Source organism: Anolis sagrei, chromosome 11, assembly GCF_037176765.1.
Source record: "Anolis sagrei isolate rAnoSag1 chromosome 11, rAnoSag1.mat, whole genome shotgun sequence".
Classification (NCBI taxonomy): Eukaryota; Metazoa; Chordata; class Lepidosauria; order Squamata; family Dactyloidae; genus Anolis; species Anolis sagrei.
Window position 1 is genome coordinate 21,126,157 of NC_090031.1, and position 17,033 is coordinate 21,143,189.

The 17,033-nt window shown below is 42.5% G+C and overlaps 1 protein-coding gene across 2 annotated transcripts in view; it reads right to left on the bottom strand.

Moving 5' to 3' along the window:
* NF1 (neurofibromin 1) overlaps positions 1–17,033 on the bottom strand; it is a 252,287-nt gene that overhangs the window by 122,614 nt on the left and 112,640 nt on the right. The window lies entirely within an intron of this gene.

Below are 17,033 nucleotides of genomic sequence, written 5' to 3' on the forward strand. Positions count from 1 at the left end.
AGACTGTTTGGCCATGTTCCCAAAGCATTCTCTCCTGATGTTTCGCCTACATCTATGGCAGGCATCCTCAGAGGTTGTGAGGTCTGTTGGAAAGTAGGAAAATGGGGTTTACATAATTGTGGAATGTCCAGGGTGGGAGGAAGAACTCTTGTCTATTGGAGGTAGGTTTATTTATTTCGTATCAAAAGCATTGCATAAATTAGTATAAAACTGATAAAAATAGAAGAGGAGCGCAGGTGGCTAAATATCTTTTGACCAAAAACGGGCAATGGCATTGTCTGTAGCCTCCAACAATTCTTCCTCTGTACATGAGGCAGGGCATAGTGGTCAAGCATACAGATGTGGGGTTGTCTGTTCTGCTTCACAGTCACACAAGGTGTGGGATTCTTCTAGGTCGTGCCATTTTGCCAGGTTGTCTTTTGATCTGACCACTCCACTTCTGAGTCTGTTTAGGGACTTCCAAGTTGCCCATTCTTGGTTTGCCCTTGGAGGAAGATCCTCCTTCGTGGGGGGCTGTCCAGTTGGGATTTCTTGGTTGAGTTGCCCAGAGGGATACACTTACTGTTGCTGGAGAGACGGCAAGAGGAGTGGTAGTTCCTTTTCCTTGCTTTTCCTTGATTTAAGTCTACTGGGAGGAGGCTGGTAGCCATGTAGTGGGTGGCTTTCACAGTGTTCAACCTGATTTCTCTCACATTTAGCAGCAACTTCCCGTCACACATCAGGGGAGGGGGGGGGGGGGGTGCCAGCTAGCTTGTACAGTTTATCAATAGGTGTAGGTTTAAGACATCCTGTGATTATTCTGCATGTTTCATTCAAAGCTATTTTCACCAGCTTTGTTGCATGGGCAGACTTATGCCAAATAGGGCAGGCATACTCGGCAGTTGAGTAAGACAAGGCTAGGGCTGATATTCTTACTAATTTTGGGTTAATGCCTGGGGGAATCCTTAGTTGAGAGGTTATTTATCGTGTCAGGGCAACCAGTCAATTATATTACATTTCTAACAGAACAAAGCAAACAAACAGACAAAATACAACATTTGTGAGTTTGGTAGTTGATTAAATGTCCTTTGACCAGTATCTGGCCACTTGGAGTGCTTCTGATGTTGCTGCAAGAAGGTCCTCCATTGTGCATGGGGCAGGGCTCAGGTTGCATGGCAGCAGGTGGTCAGTGGTTTGCTCCTCTCCACACTCGCATGTCGAGGATTCACTTTGTAGCCCCATTTCTGAAAGTTGGCTCTGCATCTTGTGGTGCCAGAGCGCAGTCTGTTCAGCGCCTTCCAAGTTGCCCAGTCCTCTGTGTGCCCAGTCCTCTGTTTGCCCAGTCTCTCATCTGGTATCAGCCATTGGTTGAGGTTCTGGGTTTGAGCCTGCCACTTTTGGACTCTCACTTGCTGAGATGTTCCAGCGAGTGTCTCTGTAGATCTTAGAAAACGGGATGAGCTGGAGATGTCTCTGCCTTGGTCCTTTCACTATTGGCTGCTACTTCCTGGCGGATGTCAGGTGGTGCAATACCGGCTAAGCAGTGTAATTTCTCCAGTGGTGTAGGGCGCAGGCACCCCGTGATAATGCGGCATGTCTCATTAAAAGCCACATCCACTGTTTTAGTGTGGTGATATGTGTTCCACACTGGGCATGCATACTCAGCAGCAGAGTAGCACAGCGCAAGGGCAGATGTCTTCACTGTATCTGGTTGTGATCCCCAGGTTGCGCCAGTCAGCTTTCGTATGATATTGTTTCTAGCACCCACTTTTTGCTTGATGTTCAGGCAGTGCTTCTTGTAGGTAAGAGCACAGTTGAGAGGTAATTAGCTATCCCTGATGGTTTCTTGTCTGGAGTTCCCGTTTTTGAAATTTATTCTTTATTTACTGTCATGATTTTAGAGTTTTTAATACTGGTAACCAGATTTTGTTCATAAGTAAGAAGCCAGATCTTGAAGCTGCTAGGTCATTAAATGCTAATCAAGGTGGCCAACTGAAACATTAACACCTACCTCCAACAGACAAGAGTTCTTTCTCCTACCCTGGACATTCCACAGATACATAAACTGCATTTCCAACTTTCCAACAACCTCTGAAGATGCCTGCCATAGATGCAGGTGAAACGTCAAGAGAGAATGCTTCTGGAACATGGCCATACAGCTCGGAAAACACACAACAACCCAGCGAGTAAGCAAGCTTGAGGTAAGAACAGGCAGTAGTCAGAAAAAGTGTGCAAATTGGGGGAAGTTCACTTAGTGTTGTTTTGTTCCTACTTTGGGATGGAGATAGAATGGTCCTTCGCAAAGTGGACAATATGAGTTGGACCAGGCAGGTGCAGTCATTGGTAGTGAAAGACTTCCATACAATGGGGGTGAATTGGAGGCTTTCTGTGTTTAGGGACTGCTTGTTATACCTTTTGGCATGTTTGCTTAGTTAAGGGAACTACACGGCGCCATTCAGGAGAAATAAAAGCACCGTGGAGGACTCTGTTTGCTTGCTGGCCAAAGTGTGTACCTTTTTGCTACAGACTAAGCTTCTATATTGCTAGTCTGAATGCAATTGTTATTCTCAAGCAGAGCACATCCAGTGCATTAAGGGGATTAACCTATGTAAAGATCCCATTAAGCCAGTAGGGGAGTATTCCACATGGGGCTAAGAAGGATGTAGGACCAAATACCTACCAGCAAGACAAATATTTCACTTTGAAGGCAATGGAGCACATGGGGGAATGCCAACTTGTGACCAACCTGATGCTATTATGCTACAATTCCCATCGTCCTCCATGCTCGAGTGGATGGAAGTTGTAGTCCGGAATTGCAGTCCAACAATAAATACTTAGAGCAGTGTTTCTCAACGTTCCTAATGCCACGACCCCTTAATACAGTTCCTCATGTTGTGCTGACCCCCAACCATTAAATTATTTTCGTTGCTACTTCATAAATGTCATTTCACTACTGTTATAAATCATAATGTAAATATCTGATATGCAGGATGTTTTTCCATTCACTGGACCCAATTTGGCATGAAAACGTCCAAATTTGAAAACTGATGGGGTTGGGGGAGATTCAGTTTGTCCTTTTAGATTTGTAGTTGCTGGGATTTATAGTTCACCTACAATCAAAAAGCATTCTGAAGCCCACCAACGATAGAATTGGGTCAAACTTCTCACACAGAACCCCAATGTCTTGAAGGGATTCAATGGCACGACCCTCCCTCCAGCCTCACACTCTCCCTCGTCCACACATGTGCACTTGGCACACAGAACTCCCATGACCAACAGAAAATATTGGAACGGTTTGGTGGGCATTGAATACTGGTGGGGTTAGGAGGGGGTTGATTTTGTCAGTTGGGAGTTGTAGTTGCTGGGATTTATAGTTCACATACAATCAAAAAGGATTCTGAACTCCACCAACAATAGAACTGAACCAAACTTGGTACACAGAACTCCCATGACCAAGAGAAAATATTGGAAGGGTTTGGTGGGTCTTGACCTTCAGTTTTGGAGTTGTAGTTCATCTACAACCAGAGAGCACTGTGGACTCAAAACAGTGATAGATCTGGACCAAACTTGGCACAAATACTCAGTATGCCCAAATGTGAACACTGGTGGAGTTTGGGGAAAATAGACCTTGACATTTGGGAGTTGTATTTGCTGGGATTTATAGTTTACTTACAATCAAAAAGCATTCTGAATCCCACCAACGATAGAATTGGGTCAAACTTCACACACAGAACCCCAATGTCATGAAATTTGATGGCACGAGCCTCCCTCCAGCCTCACACACTCTCCCTCGTCTGCACATGTTTACTTGGAACACAGAACTCCCAAGACCAACAGAAAATATTGGAAGGGCTTGTTGGGCATTGACCTTGAGTTTGGGAGTTGTAGTTCACCTATATCCAGAGAGCATTGCGGACTCAAACAATGATAGATCTGGACCAAACTTGGCACAAATACTCAGTATAACCAAATGTGAACACCGGTGGAGTTTGGGGAAAATAGACCTTGAAATCTGTGAGTTGTAGTTGCTGGGATTTATAGTTTACTTACAATTACAGAGAATTCTAAACCCCACCACCAACAGAATTGGCCAAACTATCCACACAGAACTCCCCCATGCCCTGAAGAGACTTGCCGGCATGAGCCTCCCTCCAGCCCCACATGCTCTCTCTCACTCACACATGTGCACCATGCTGCCATGTGTTGAGCACGCCTGCTCTCCCCTTCCTGCTTGGAGTCTCAGAAAGAGCTCTCCTCTTTGCTGGGAAGACAGCCAAGAGAAGGGCTTTTGGTGGGACAATTTGCCTTGTGTTTCCAAAAAAGAAGAGAAAGATAGGCGGAGAGATCTTCAGCCTTCTCTATCAAAAGGGTTCCTAAGACCATCAGAAATATATGTTTTCTGACGGTTTTTGGTGACCCCTCTGAAACCCCTTGGTGAACCCCCTACGTGTCCCTACCCCCAGGTTGAGAAACGCTGACTCAGAGGGACTCAAGTTGCTAACTCTGGCTTATATACTTGTTTTTTTTCCTATACGTATTTTCTCTTTGCAGGGAAATGCATGTTTAATATGAGCCCACAGCCATTCTTCAATTTTAATCAAACTTTGGTTGACAATAGGAATAAAACCACTGCTTCCTCTTCTTTATTAAGTAATATTTAAAATGTCTTCTCTTTATAAACAGTGCACATGGGATTTTAATGTCACAACACAAAAGGTTCTAGTTTATTTACTCTGCCCTTGAGGAGAGCATGAAGCAGAGCTCGGCAATGAGGGACAATTAATACAGACTTCCAAAGCTAAGTGGGATGCAGTTAAAAGAACACAGCAACTGAAGTAACTGACATGTAAACGTTGACGGTTTAGTTTCAGTTCCAAGAAAACATCAATCACTCCCAAGTTTGAGTTAATCCAACTCAGCAGACCAGAGCATGATAACATTATGGGGCTTGCAGAGGAGAGAATGCTCAGTTTGTGAGCCAGCAAATTCAGCGCCAGCATCTCGACAATGACAGGAAGTTCCAAAAAGCAGTGGCCATAGCACCGATAAAACAGAAATAAACAACCCTTCCACAGACACCACAAGCGAAAGTGGCACGTAGGCCTTAAGATAGCAAGCCGGCTCTCCTGGCTGGGAAACTATACACCCACAGGAAGGCCAAAGAGGCAAAAATAGGACCTAATTGTTACATGCAAAGCACTGCTTTACACCTCCAAACCTCAGGCGAGCAATTCTTAGAAGCCAACGGCAACTGAGTGGACTTCCAGAGCAGTGTGGTCGCAATGGTAGGTGCAGAGGGACAAAGGCACACTGCAGCTCTTTCATTCAAATTGAAAAATGTATTTTCCACGGGGTCAGGAAACAGAGAACCAATTCAGGCACAGTTCAATGGTGGACATATAAAGTAATTTCAAATGTATTATTTGGAAATGTAAAGTCTGAACATATGGGACTAAACGTTTGTTTGCAAATGTTTGCATCATGTTTTTTACATGTTGTGTTAATTCAATGTTGCATGAGAAGAGGAACAATATTTCTGGGCTGCCTAGCAACCCAGGAAAGACAGAAGCCAGTTCCTTCCTTCTAAGGAAGAGGTGAGGAACTCTTGGCCTTCCAGACATTTTGGACAACTCCCATAACACCCAGGCCCTTCCAGTGCAACCAGAATCATAGAATCAAAGAGTTGGAAGAGACCTCATGGGCCATCCAGTCCAACCCCATTCTGCCAAGAAGCAGGAATATTGCATTCAAATCACCCCTGACAGATGGCCATCCAGCCTCTGTTTAAAAGCCTCCAAAGAAGGAGCCTCCACCACACTCCGGGGCAGAGAGTTCCACTGCTGAACGGCTCTCACAGTCAGGAAGTTCTTCCTCATGTTCAGATGGAATCTCCTCTCCTCTAGTTTGAAGCCATTGGAGTGGGTCCAGGGAAGCAGAAAACAAGCTTGCTCCCTCCTCCCTGTGGCTTCATCTCACATATTTATACATGGCTATCATATCCCCTCTCAGCCTTCTCTTCTTCAGGCTAAACATGCCCAGCTCCTTAAGCCGCTCCTCATAGGGCTTGTTGTCCAGAGCTTTTATCATTTTAGTCGCTTCTAGTTCCTTCTAGTTCCCGCTCAATTCCACGCTTCCTCTATTAATGGACACCAAATGCAAGGTTCAACAGTATTTCGGTTCTTAGGACAACTCCCTAATTTGCAAATTCCTCCAAAATACCCTCCCATTTTTCCACCAGTTGTGCTATAACAGTGGTTCTCAACCTTTTTTTTGATCAGGGACCACTTTGACCAGGAACTACTCTCCAACATTAGTACCAAAGGGGTTACAAATTGGGTTTTAGTCAACTTTAGATTTGGTTTGGTTATTTGGAGTGCTGATTCAGAAAATTGCACTGGATATACCACATCAGCTCTAGTTTATGATACAGGGCATATGCCATCTAGCAGTTGTCATCTGCTCACCCACAGAAAACCAGGACACGAAACAATGGATTCAAACTACAAGAAAGGAGATTCCATCTGAACATGAGGAAGGACTTCCTGACTGTGAGAGCCGTTCAGCAGTGGAACTCTCTGCCTCGGAGTGTGGTGGAGGCTCCTTCTTTGGAAGCTTTTAAACAGAGGCTGGATGGCCATCTGTCAGGGGTGATCTGAATGCAATATTCCTGCTTCTTGGCAGGGGGTTGGACTGGATGGCCCATGAGGTCTCTTCCAATTCTTTGATTCTATGATTCTATGTTTAAAAATCTAGAGCTGATATGGTAGGAGCAATCTTTTGTGGGTAGTCAACCTCTCCCCTCCCGACATCCCCGTTGCCTTGGCACTATAAGAGGGTTTCACAAGACCAGTTGCATTCGTTGCTGTGTGGTTTCAAAGCAATGGTGTCGTAATGGTGAGACTGTGGACCATATTATCATTCTTGCGGACCACTGGTGGCCCACGGGGCCACAAGCTGTGAACCACTGTGCTACAGGATTCCAACGAGCAAAGTCATCAAGTGAAAGATCACTAGAGTTATTCAACTGAAGACATTTTAAAATCCCCCAAACTAAGTAATGACTGATCACCCCCACTGAAATATAGAGGAAGACTTTAGTCCAGTGGTTCCCAACCTGTGGTCCAGTAGTCTGCATGAACAAAAATATCATCCGCGGCCTCAGTACATCATTGCCTTGAAACCACATGGCAATGAGAGCAACTGTTCTCGCAAAACCCTCTTATAGTGCCAAGGCAATGGGAATGTCGGGAAGGGGAGGCTGACTACCCACGAAAGATAACTACCACCACACCAGCTCTAGATTATTAAATATGGTTTCCTGTGGGCGAGCAGATGGCGACTACTGTGTGGCATATATGCATCAGAAACTAGAGCAGATGTGGTCTATCCAATGCAATTTTCTGAATCACCATCCAAAATAACCACACTGAATCTAAAGTTGACCAAAAACTGATTCGTAATCCTTTTGGTATTAATGTTGGAGAGCGGTCCCTGGTCAAAGTGGCACCTGGTAAAAAAAAAAAAAGAAGAAAAAAGACGGTTGGGAACCACTGCTTTAGCCCAATGCTCTCTCTAGTGGCCATACCATGTTAACACACTTGAGATGTTTAACACAAAATGACTTTCATGTCAGGAAGACGTCAAAGACTTCTTGTGGGTATAGGTGACAATCTGGTTCTCAACAACCTCCAAGATCAACTGAGGACCCTTTGAAACAAGAATATTCAATGCAACAAGGTTTGAATGACAAGGGAATAAAGACACACACTCATTTGTAGCTATCTCACCTACATGGCACCCCTATACTTATACACAAAGGTTTGTAATGTACTTGGGTAAGGTAAGCTGTTAGGAATTGTGGGAATTGAAGTCCAAAACACCTGGAGGGACAAAGTTTGTCCATAGCTGGTCTAGACCTATTATATGGTCCTTTCTTGTCCTACCCCATCAGTTCTGGAAGTTGAACAATGGAGGAACATGCACAGCATGTGAACATAGCATTGAATAAAACATGCAGAATAATCACAGAATGTCTTAAATCTACACGTATTGATAAACTCTACAAGCTAGCTGGCATTCCCCCCCCCCCCCCCCCCGATGTGCGACGGGAAGTTGCTGCTAAATGTGAGAGAAATAAGGTTGAACCCTGTGAAAGCCCCCCACTACATGGCTACCAGCCTCCTCCCAGTAGACTCAAATCAAGGAAAAGCTTAATGAGAACTACCACTCCTCTTGGCGTCCCCCCAGCAACAGCAAGGGTATCCCTCTGGGCAGCTCAACCAGGAAATCCCAACTGGATGGCAAGCCATGAGGGAGGGTCTTCCTCCAGGGGCAAACCAAGAATAGGCAACTTGGAAGTCCTTGAACAGACTCAGAAGTGGAGTGGGTAGATCAAAAGACACCCTGGCAAAATGGCACTACCTAAAAGAATCCCACACCTCGTGTGACTGTGGAGCAGAACAGACAACCCCACATCTGTATGCTTGTCCACTATGCCCTGCCTCATGTGCAGAGGAATCATAGAATCAAAGAGTTGGAAGAGACCTCATGGGCCATCCAGTCCAACCCTCTGCCAAGAAGCAGGAATATTGCATTCAAAGCACCCCCGACAGATGGCCATCCAGCCTCTGTTTAAAAGCCTCCAAAGAAGGAGCCTCCACCACACTCTGGGGCAGAGAGTTCCACTGCTGAACGGCTCTCACAGGAAGTTCTTCCTCATGTTCAGATGGAATCTCCTTTCTTGTAGTTTTGAAGCCATTGTTCCATTGCATCCTAGTCTCCAGGGAAGCAGAAAACAAGCTTGCTCCCTCCTCCCTGTGGTTTCCTCTCACATATTTATACATGGCTATCATATCTCCTCTCAGCCTTCTCTTCTTCAGGCTAAACATGCCCAGCTCTTTAAGCCGCTCCTCATAGGGCTTGTTCTCCAGACCCTTGACCATTTTAGTCGCCCTCCTCTGGACACATTCCAGCTTGTCAATATCTCTCTTCAAGTGTGGTGCCCAGAATTGGACACAATATTCCAGGTGTGGTCTAACCAAGGCAGAATAGAGCATGGGGAGCATGACTTCCCTAGATCTAGACACTCTGCTCCTCTTGATGCAGTCCATAATCCCATTGGTTTTTTTGCCGCCACATCACATTGTTGGCTGATGTTTAACTTGCTGTCCACAAGGACTCCAACATCTTTTTCACATGTACTGCTCTCGAGCCAGGCATCATCGTCCCCCATTCTGTATCTTTGCATTTCGTTTTTTTCTGCCAAAGTGGAGTATCTTGCATTTGTCACTGTTGAACTTCATTTTGTTAGTCTTGGCCCATCTCTCTAATCTGTCAAGATCATTTTGAATTCTGCTCCTGTCCTCTGGAGTATTGGCTATCCCTCCCAATTTGGTGTCGTCTGCAAACTTGGAGGCTACAGACAATGCTGTTGCTATTGCCCATTTTTGGTTAAAAGATATTTAGCCGCCTGCAATCCTTCTATTTTTATCAGTTTTATACTAATTTATGCAATGCACTTGATAGGAAATAAATAACCACTGGAGGACCCAGAGATTCTTAGAAAGTTATCCTCCTGCATCATTTTATGGACATCCTCTAGTGGAAGTCAATCACAGGGTTGCACTGGAGAAGCTGAAGATTCCTAGATTCCATTTTGATCCAATTCACAAATAATGAAATCCTTAAATCTGAAAGATCAATGGTATATTTATATTAGGGGGTGGGCAAACTTAAAACTTTTTGTTTAAAAGCTTCTCAATGTCAGCCTCCAGGAATAATCAATGTCTTGTTTTTTGCAAGACAGCTTGGTGTCTTGAAAACAATTTGCCCAGGATCCAAAGATGAAGAGGGTTCAAGCACTATCACAGCTCACACAAAGGAAATCCCTGGGTTTTTCGTCTTGATTTGGCATAATTTTGAGCTGTAACCTTTTAGAAACCGCTCTATTTACTGCGTCAACAAAGGAAACTGCTTAGAGATATGGCTTACACTTGAGTAGGGGTTGCTTTACAGGAAGGTGAAACTTAAGGATTCTATTCCAAGAAATGAAAACGAAAGGTAGCATTAGGTTACAATTTACAGGCAAATTTGCACAAGTATCAGAAAAGAAGTTAACGTAACTACTGACGCTTTTGAAAAATAATCAATCAGTTTTTCCGTCTCGAAGGTGAAACCGCAAAATACAAACGCAACCTGTGGTTCCATTTGGTATCTCCCAGTTAGGATAGAATTACTGCACTATTGTGGCCCTTTGAGGAGGAAATACCATCCTCAATGGTAAACACACAATTCCTAGGAAACTAAGTTGTATGTTGCATGGTTGCCATTGCTATGCTAAGAAAGAAAACGAGGCTAAGAGGAGCCAGGTTAGATCAACTGCCAGCTCGATCTAAATCTAGCATCTCATTCTGGACAAGGAGATGTCTTGAGGATGTTGAAAAGGACCTCTACAATCTCCAGAAACAGGTTTTGAGGGATATACTGCATCTGAACATGGAGGATTCCTTTGGTCATCCCAATAAGTAGCCAACCCAGTTTCTTCTGTCTATAAACTTACTAACACACTTTAAAGCCCTTTAACACAGGGGTCTTCAAACTAAGGCCCGGGGGCCCGATGCAGCCCTCCAAGGTCATTTACTCGGCCCTCGCTCAGGGTCAACCTAAGTCTGAAACAACTTGAAAGCACACAACAATCCTATCTCATCAGCCAAAAGCAGGTCCACACTTCCCACTGAAATAATAATAAGTTTATATTTGGTAAAAATTGTTCTCCATTTTAATTATTGTATTGTTTTTAAGTGATTTTTGCAGTACAAATAAAATATGTGCAGTGTGCAAAGAAATTAATTCATTTTTTTGAAGTTATAATCCGGCCCTCCAACAGTTTGAGGGACTGTGACCTGGCCCTCTGTTTAAAAAGTTTGTGGACTCCTGCTTTAACATAATGGCATAACATTTCCTAAATCAGGAGGTTGGGAATTCCAGGCCTTCCAGATGTTGGGGACACCAACTCTCACAGTCCTGTCTCCTTTGGCCATGTTGGTTGGGGCCAGTTAGAAATGAAGGTCAAAAAGGTGAGCAAAAGGTTGCCTTGGTTGGACCACACCTGGAATACTGTGTCCAATTCTGGGCACAATTGAAGAGAGATATTGACAAGCTGGAATGTGTCCAGAGGAGGGCAACTAAAATGATCAAGGGTCTGGAGAACAAGCCCTATGAGGAGCGGCTTAAGGAGCTGGGCATGTTTAGCCTGAAGAAGAGAAGGCTGAGAGGAGACATGATAGCCATGTATAAATATGTGAGAGGAAGTCACAGGGAGGAGGGAGCAAGCTTGTTTTCTGCTTCCCTGGAGACTAGGACGTGGAACAATGGCTTCAAACTATAAGAAAGGAGATTCCATCTGAACATGAGGAAGAACTTCCTGACTGTGAGAGTCGTTGAGCAGTGGAACTCTCTGCCTCTGAGTGTGGAGGAGGCTCCTTCTTTGGAAGCTTTTAAACAGAGGTTGGATGGCCATCTGTCAGGGGTGCTTTGAATGCAATATTCCTGCTTCTTGGCAGGGGGTTGGACTGGATGGCCCATGAGGTCTCTTCCAACTCTATGATTCTATGATTCAACAAGTGCAACCTTGGATACTATCCTCAATTGTCTACCTTATGTTTCACTTGAAGTCCCTACATTCCACCTTAGAGGTAATTGGGAAGGGGTATCAAAATCACACACAATCTTATGAACTTCTATCACAGACCCCTTTTCAATTTTCCAGGGCTTTGGTTACTTTTCAAATAAGCTGTCACTACAAATAGTGCCCATGGCTGCGACCTAACTTCACCCATCTTGCCAGACTGGGATGTTATTTTGTTTCTTCGTTCAGTTGCTTCTACCTCTTCATGTCCCGCTGGCCCAGCTCAAGCCAGAGCTCCCTGCTGGCCGTTGCCACCCTCAGCTCCTTCAAGGTCAAGCCAGTCACTTCAAGGATACCATCCATCCATCTTGCCTTTGGTCGCCCCCCCCCCCTTCCTTTTTTCTTCCATTTTCCCTAGCATCATTCTCTTCTCCAAGCTTTCCTGTCTTCTCATGATGTGGCCAAAGCACTTCATATTTGCTTCTAATATCCTTCCCTCCAGTGAACAGTCGGGCATTCTTTCCTGGAGGATGGACTGGTTGGATCTTCTTGCTGTTATACAGATTTTGTACAAAGATTTCTGGGTTTTGAAGAGGGTAGAATTTAGTTACCCAAAGCTTCAATGGGCTCCATGTGAATGTGGGTCTGTTTTTTGTTAGAACGTGCTCTTCCAAATAATTATGCAGACCCAGATTCCCTTTCCAGTAATTGTTTAGAAGGCGATGTAAAAAGTCACCTCCTCTCAATCAGAAATGAAAAGTATTTGTGTTTCGATTCTTTAGTGTAAGCTGGGGATGTAAGTTCCCAGTATCCCGACAAGGCACTTGGTCTCAGAGTCTGTTGTGTAGCATTAGTACCACCCAAAAAAACGTTTATAAGGAACTTGTTACTCTGCTGAAGTCAATGGACTTAGCCTCCATCACCTAATCACTGACCATGTTGGTGATGGAAATTATAGTCCAACATCTATATGGGGCCTATGGGTTCCCATTTCTCATTATATCAGAGAGGAAATACAACATTAAATCAACTTTTTAAAGCATTCCTTCAGATCTTTGTTGCAGTTACAATTTTAGCCTAAGTCAGTGGTTCCCAACCTTTATTTGACCAAGGACCACTTGACCAGGGACCGCTCTCCAACATTAGTACCAAAATGGTTACGAATCAGTTTTTGATTCGGTTTGGTTATTTGGGGTGCTGATTCAGAAAAATGCATTGGATAGACCATATTAGTTCTAGTTTCTGATAAAGAACATATGCCATGCGACTAAAATGAGGGCGACTAAAATGATCAAGGGTCTGGAGAACAAGCCCCATGAGGAGCGCTTAAGGAGCTGAAAATGTTTAGCCTGAAGAAGAGAAGGCTGAGAGGAGATATGATAGCCATGTATAAATATGTGAGAGGAAGCCACAGGGAGGAGGGAGCAAGCTTGTTTTCTGCTTCCTTGGAGACTAGGACGCGGAATAATGGCTTCAAACTACAAGAGAGGAGATTCCATCTGAACATTAGGAAGAACTTCCTGACTGTGAGAGCTGTTCAGTAGTGGAACTCTCTGCCCCGGAGCATGGTGGAGGCTCCTTCTTTGGAAGCTTTTAAACAGAGGCTGGATGGCCATCTGTCAGGGGTGATTTGAATGCAATATTCCTGCTTCTTGGCAGGGGTTTGGCTGGATGGCCCATGAGGTCTCTTCCAACTCTTTGATTCTATGATTCTGTGATCATGCAGTAGTCTCCATCTGCTCGCCTAAAGAAAACTGTATTTAATAATCTAGAGTTGATGTGGTAGTAGTGCTTTCGTGGGTAGTCAGCCACTCCCTTCCCGACATCCCGGTCGACTCGGCACTAAAACAGGATTTTGCAAGACCAGGTGCTCTCGTTGCCATGTGGTTTCGAGGCAATAGTGTAGTAATGGTGAGGCCACAGACCATATTTTTGTTCTTGCGGACCACTAGTGGTCTACGGACCACAGGTTGGGAACAACTGGCCTAAATGAAGACAGTGTTTATAAAATTGCTTAAAGCAGGGGTCCTCAAACTAAAGCCCAGGGGCCAGATGTGGCTCTCCAAGGTCATTTACCTGGCCCTCGCTCAGGGTCAACCTAAGTCTGAAACGACTTGAAAGCACACAACAACAACACCACCAACAACAACAACAATCCTATCTCATCAGTCAAAGGCAGACCCACACTTCCCATTGAAATACTAATAAGCTTATATTTGTTAAAATTGTTCTTCAGTTTAATTATTGGATTGTTTTTAAGTGTTTCTTGCAACACAAATAAGATATGTGCAGTGTGCATAGGAATTCATTCATGCTTTTTTCAAATTGTAATCTGGCCCTCCAACAATTTGAGCGACTGTGACCTGGCCCTCTGTTTAAAAAGTTTGAGGACCCTTGGCTTAAAGAAAACTAGCAATCACTGTATTTTAACACAGTGTTTAAATACAGTTTAATTGTCCTGTTACAAACAAAGCTCGCTCAACAACAAATGTTTTCCAAGTTTTCAACCATTTCTTAAATATGGTTTACAGGACCAGGAAAAATATACCCGATGGTCTTGTGCAAAAACATGGCTCCTGTTGAGACCTTCTAAATGTGTTCCATTAAACTATTTATTCATCCAACAGGGAAAAAATGTTGGATGAATTCCCTCTCTCTTCATACAAAAAAATTAATACAAATTTACTTCCTCCAGCAAGCTGTGGGGCAAAACGTTTTGTGTTTGTCCTTGTTGCCCTGGAAAAAGGTAACACTGAGATATTTGCGTGGCACAGGAACCAATCATCTGGAGGATTGCCATTGCATAACCATCCCTCAAATTATATTTAAATGGAAGAACTGAGCAGACTGATTATCAGCCGCACACAGGAGAACTTCTTAGAAGCGTCTGGGTTTAACTGTCATCCTAAGCATCTGGTACTGAAGACAGGTATGGAACAATGAACTTAAAAGAATTAATAGAATAGATACATAGATCATAGAACTAAATGGTAAGCTATCAGATTATGAGTGTATAATGCATTTATTGCATACTAGCTTGGGTACCCAGCGTTGAGTCAAGGTTACTTATTATTTTACTGTCATTATTATTATTTTATTACATTTCTCTATTTATTATTATTACATTTATTATTTTTCTCTATTTGTGTTGTTGTTGTTACATTTATTACTTTTCTCTATTATTATTACATTTATTAGTTTACTCTATTTATTTTTATCACATTTATTATTTTACTCTATTTATTATTATTTTTCTCTATTAGTTATTAATATCACATTTATTATTTTAGGTTCTTGTGGGTTTTTTCGGGCTATAGATCCATGTTCTAGAGGCATTTCTCCTGACGTTTCGCCTGCATCTATGGCAAGCATCCTCAGAGGTTGTGAGGTCTGTGAGGACCTCACAACCTCTGAGGATGCTTGCCATAGATGCAGGCGAAACGTCAGGAGAAATGCCTCTAGAACATGGCTCTATAGCCCGAAAAAACCTACAACAACCCAGTGATTCCAGCCATGAAAGCCTTCGACAATACATTTATTATTTTACCATTTATTATTTTACTCTATTATTATCACATTTATTATTTTACTCTATTTATTATTATTTTTCTCTATTAGTTATTAATATCACATTTATTATTTTAGGTTCTTGTGGGTTTTTTCGGGCTATAGAGCCATGTTCTAGAGGCATTTCTCCTGACGTTTCGCCTGCATCTATGGCAAGCATCCTCAGAGGTTGTGAGGTCTGTGAGGACCTCACAACCTCTGAGGATGCTTGCCATAGATGCAGGCGAAACGTCAGGAGAAATGCCTCTAGAACATGGCTCTATAGCCCGAAAAAACCCACAAGAACCTAGTGATTCCAGCCATGAAAGCCTTCGACAATACATTTATTATTTTACTCTATTATTATCACATTTATTATTTTACTCTATTTATTATTGATATTATTACATTTATCATTTTAATCTATTATCATATTTATTATTTTACTTTAATTATTGTTATTATTACATTTATTATTTTATTATTACTGTTATTATTACATTTCCATTATTTTACTCTATTATTATTATTACATTTATCATTTTACTCTATTATTATTGGAAGGATACGTAAGCACATTCACATTGGAAAAGGTTAGAATAATGGTTTTATCAGAATTGGACAGTCTTATCTTAAATTACAATTTTATGGGAACATTGAAAAACACTTAACATACTGATGCCTCAATTCATGCAATATTATTGGTATCATTTGTTATTTTGAAATTTACTGCATTTCCCGTCCTTGGCTTATACTCGAGTCATTACATTTTCCCAGTTTTTTGTGGTAAAATTAGGTGTTTTGGCTTATATTCGGGTCGGCTTATACTCAAATAAATACGATATTATCCTGTGCATTGTAGAAATAAGTCTTCAGAAGAGTCACTCAAATTAGTTCAAGTGAGAATGAAGTTATACTCCATGCTCACCAAATACTAATGGGAGTGGAGCAGAGAAACATGAGGGTATGATGAAGCCTGACTGTAATTATAATACAAGATTTAGAGCATTTTAAGCTGCAAACACTAAGCATGTTTGTATAGAGACAAATAAAATAATAATAATAGTAATAATAGTAATAATAGTAATAATAATAATAATAATAATAATAATAGTAATAATAATAGTAATATCAAACTGCAAAGACTCTGGCACAAACTAGTAAAGGTGGTTCCAGTGGTGATTGGCACACTGGGTGCAGTGTCTAAAGACCTTGGCCTGTACTTAAACACAATTAGCGCTGACAAAATTACCATCTGCCAGCTGCAGAAGGCCACCTTACTGGGATCTGCATGCATTACTCGCCGATACATCACATAGTCCTAGACGCTTGGGAAGTGTCCGACGTGTGATCCAATTCAATAGCCAGCAGAGTGTCTGCTGTGGACTCATCTTGTTGTATTTCAAATAATAATAATAATAATAATAATAATAATAATAATAATCTTTATTTATGCCCGCCACCATCTCCCCAATGAGGACTCGGGGCGGCTAACATGAGGCCAAGCCCAAAAACAATACAACGAAATAAAATACAAAACAACAGAAAATTAAACACAGCAAAATACATAATGAAACAAAATAAAATTAAACAATGCAGAATAACAAAATAAAATCACAATACATGCTTTGGCTCCTGCCACAAATTGATCTTCTGAGACAAGAAAACAATTCTAAAAGCACATGGAGTTAATTTGTGTTTACTTTTTAAAAATACAGGATGAAGAAGTTGGTCAAATGGCTATGGCCTGCGCTGGTGGTTGTAATTTTGTGCAAACTCCACTTGGCAGCATCACAAGGGGTGGACACTACCAAAGTACCTACACTGGCAATGTCTTCGACAAAGGCTATGACAATGAGTACGACAAAGGTTTCGACAAAGG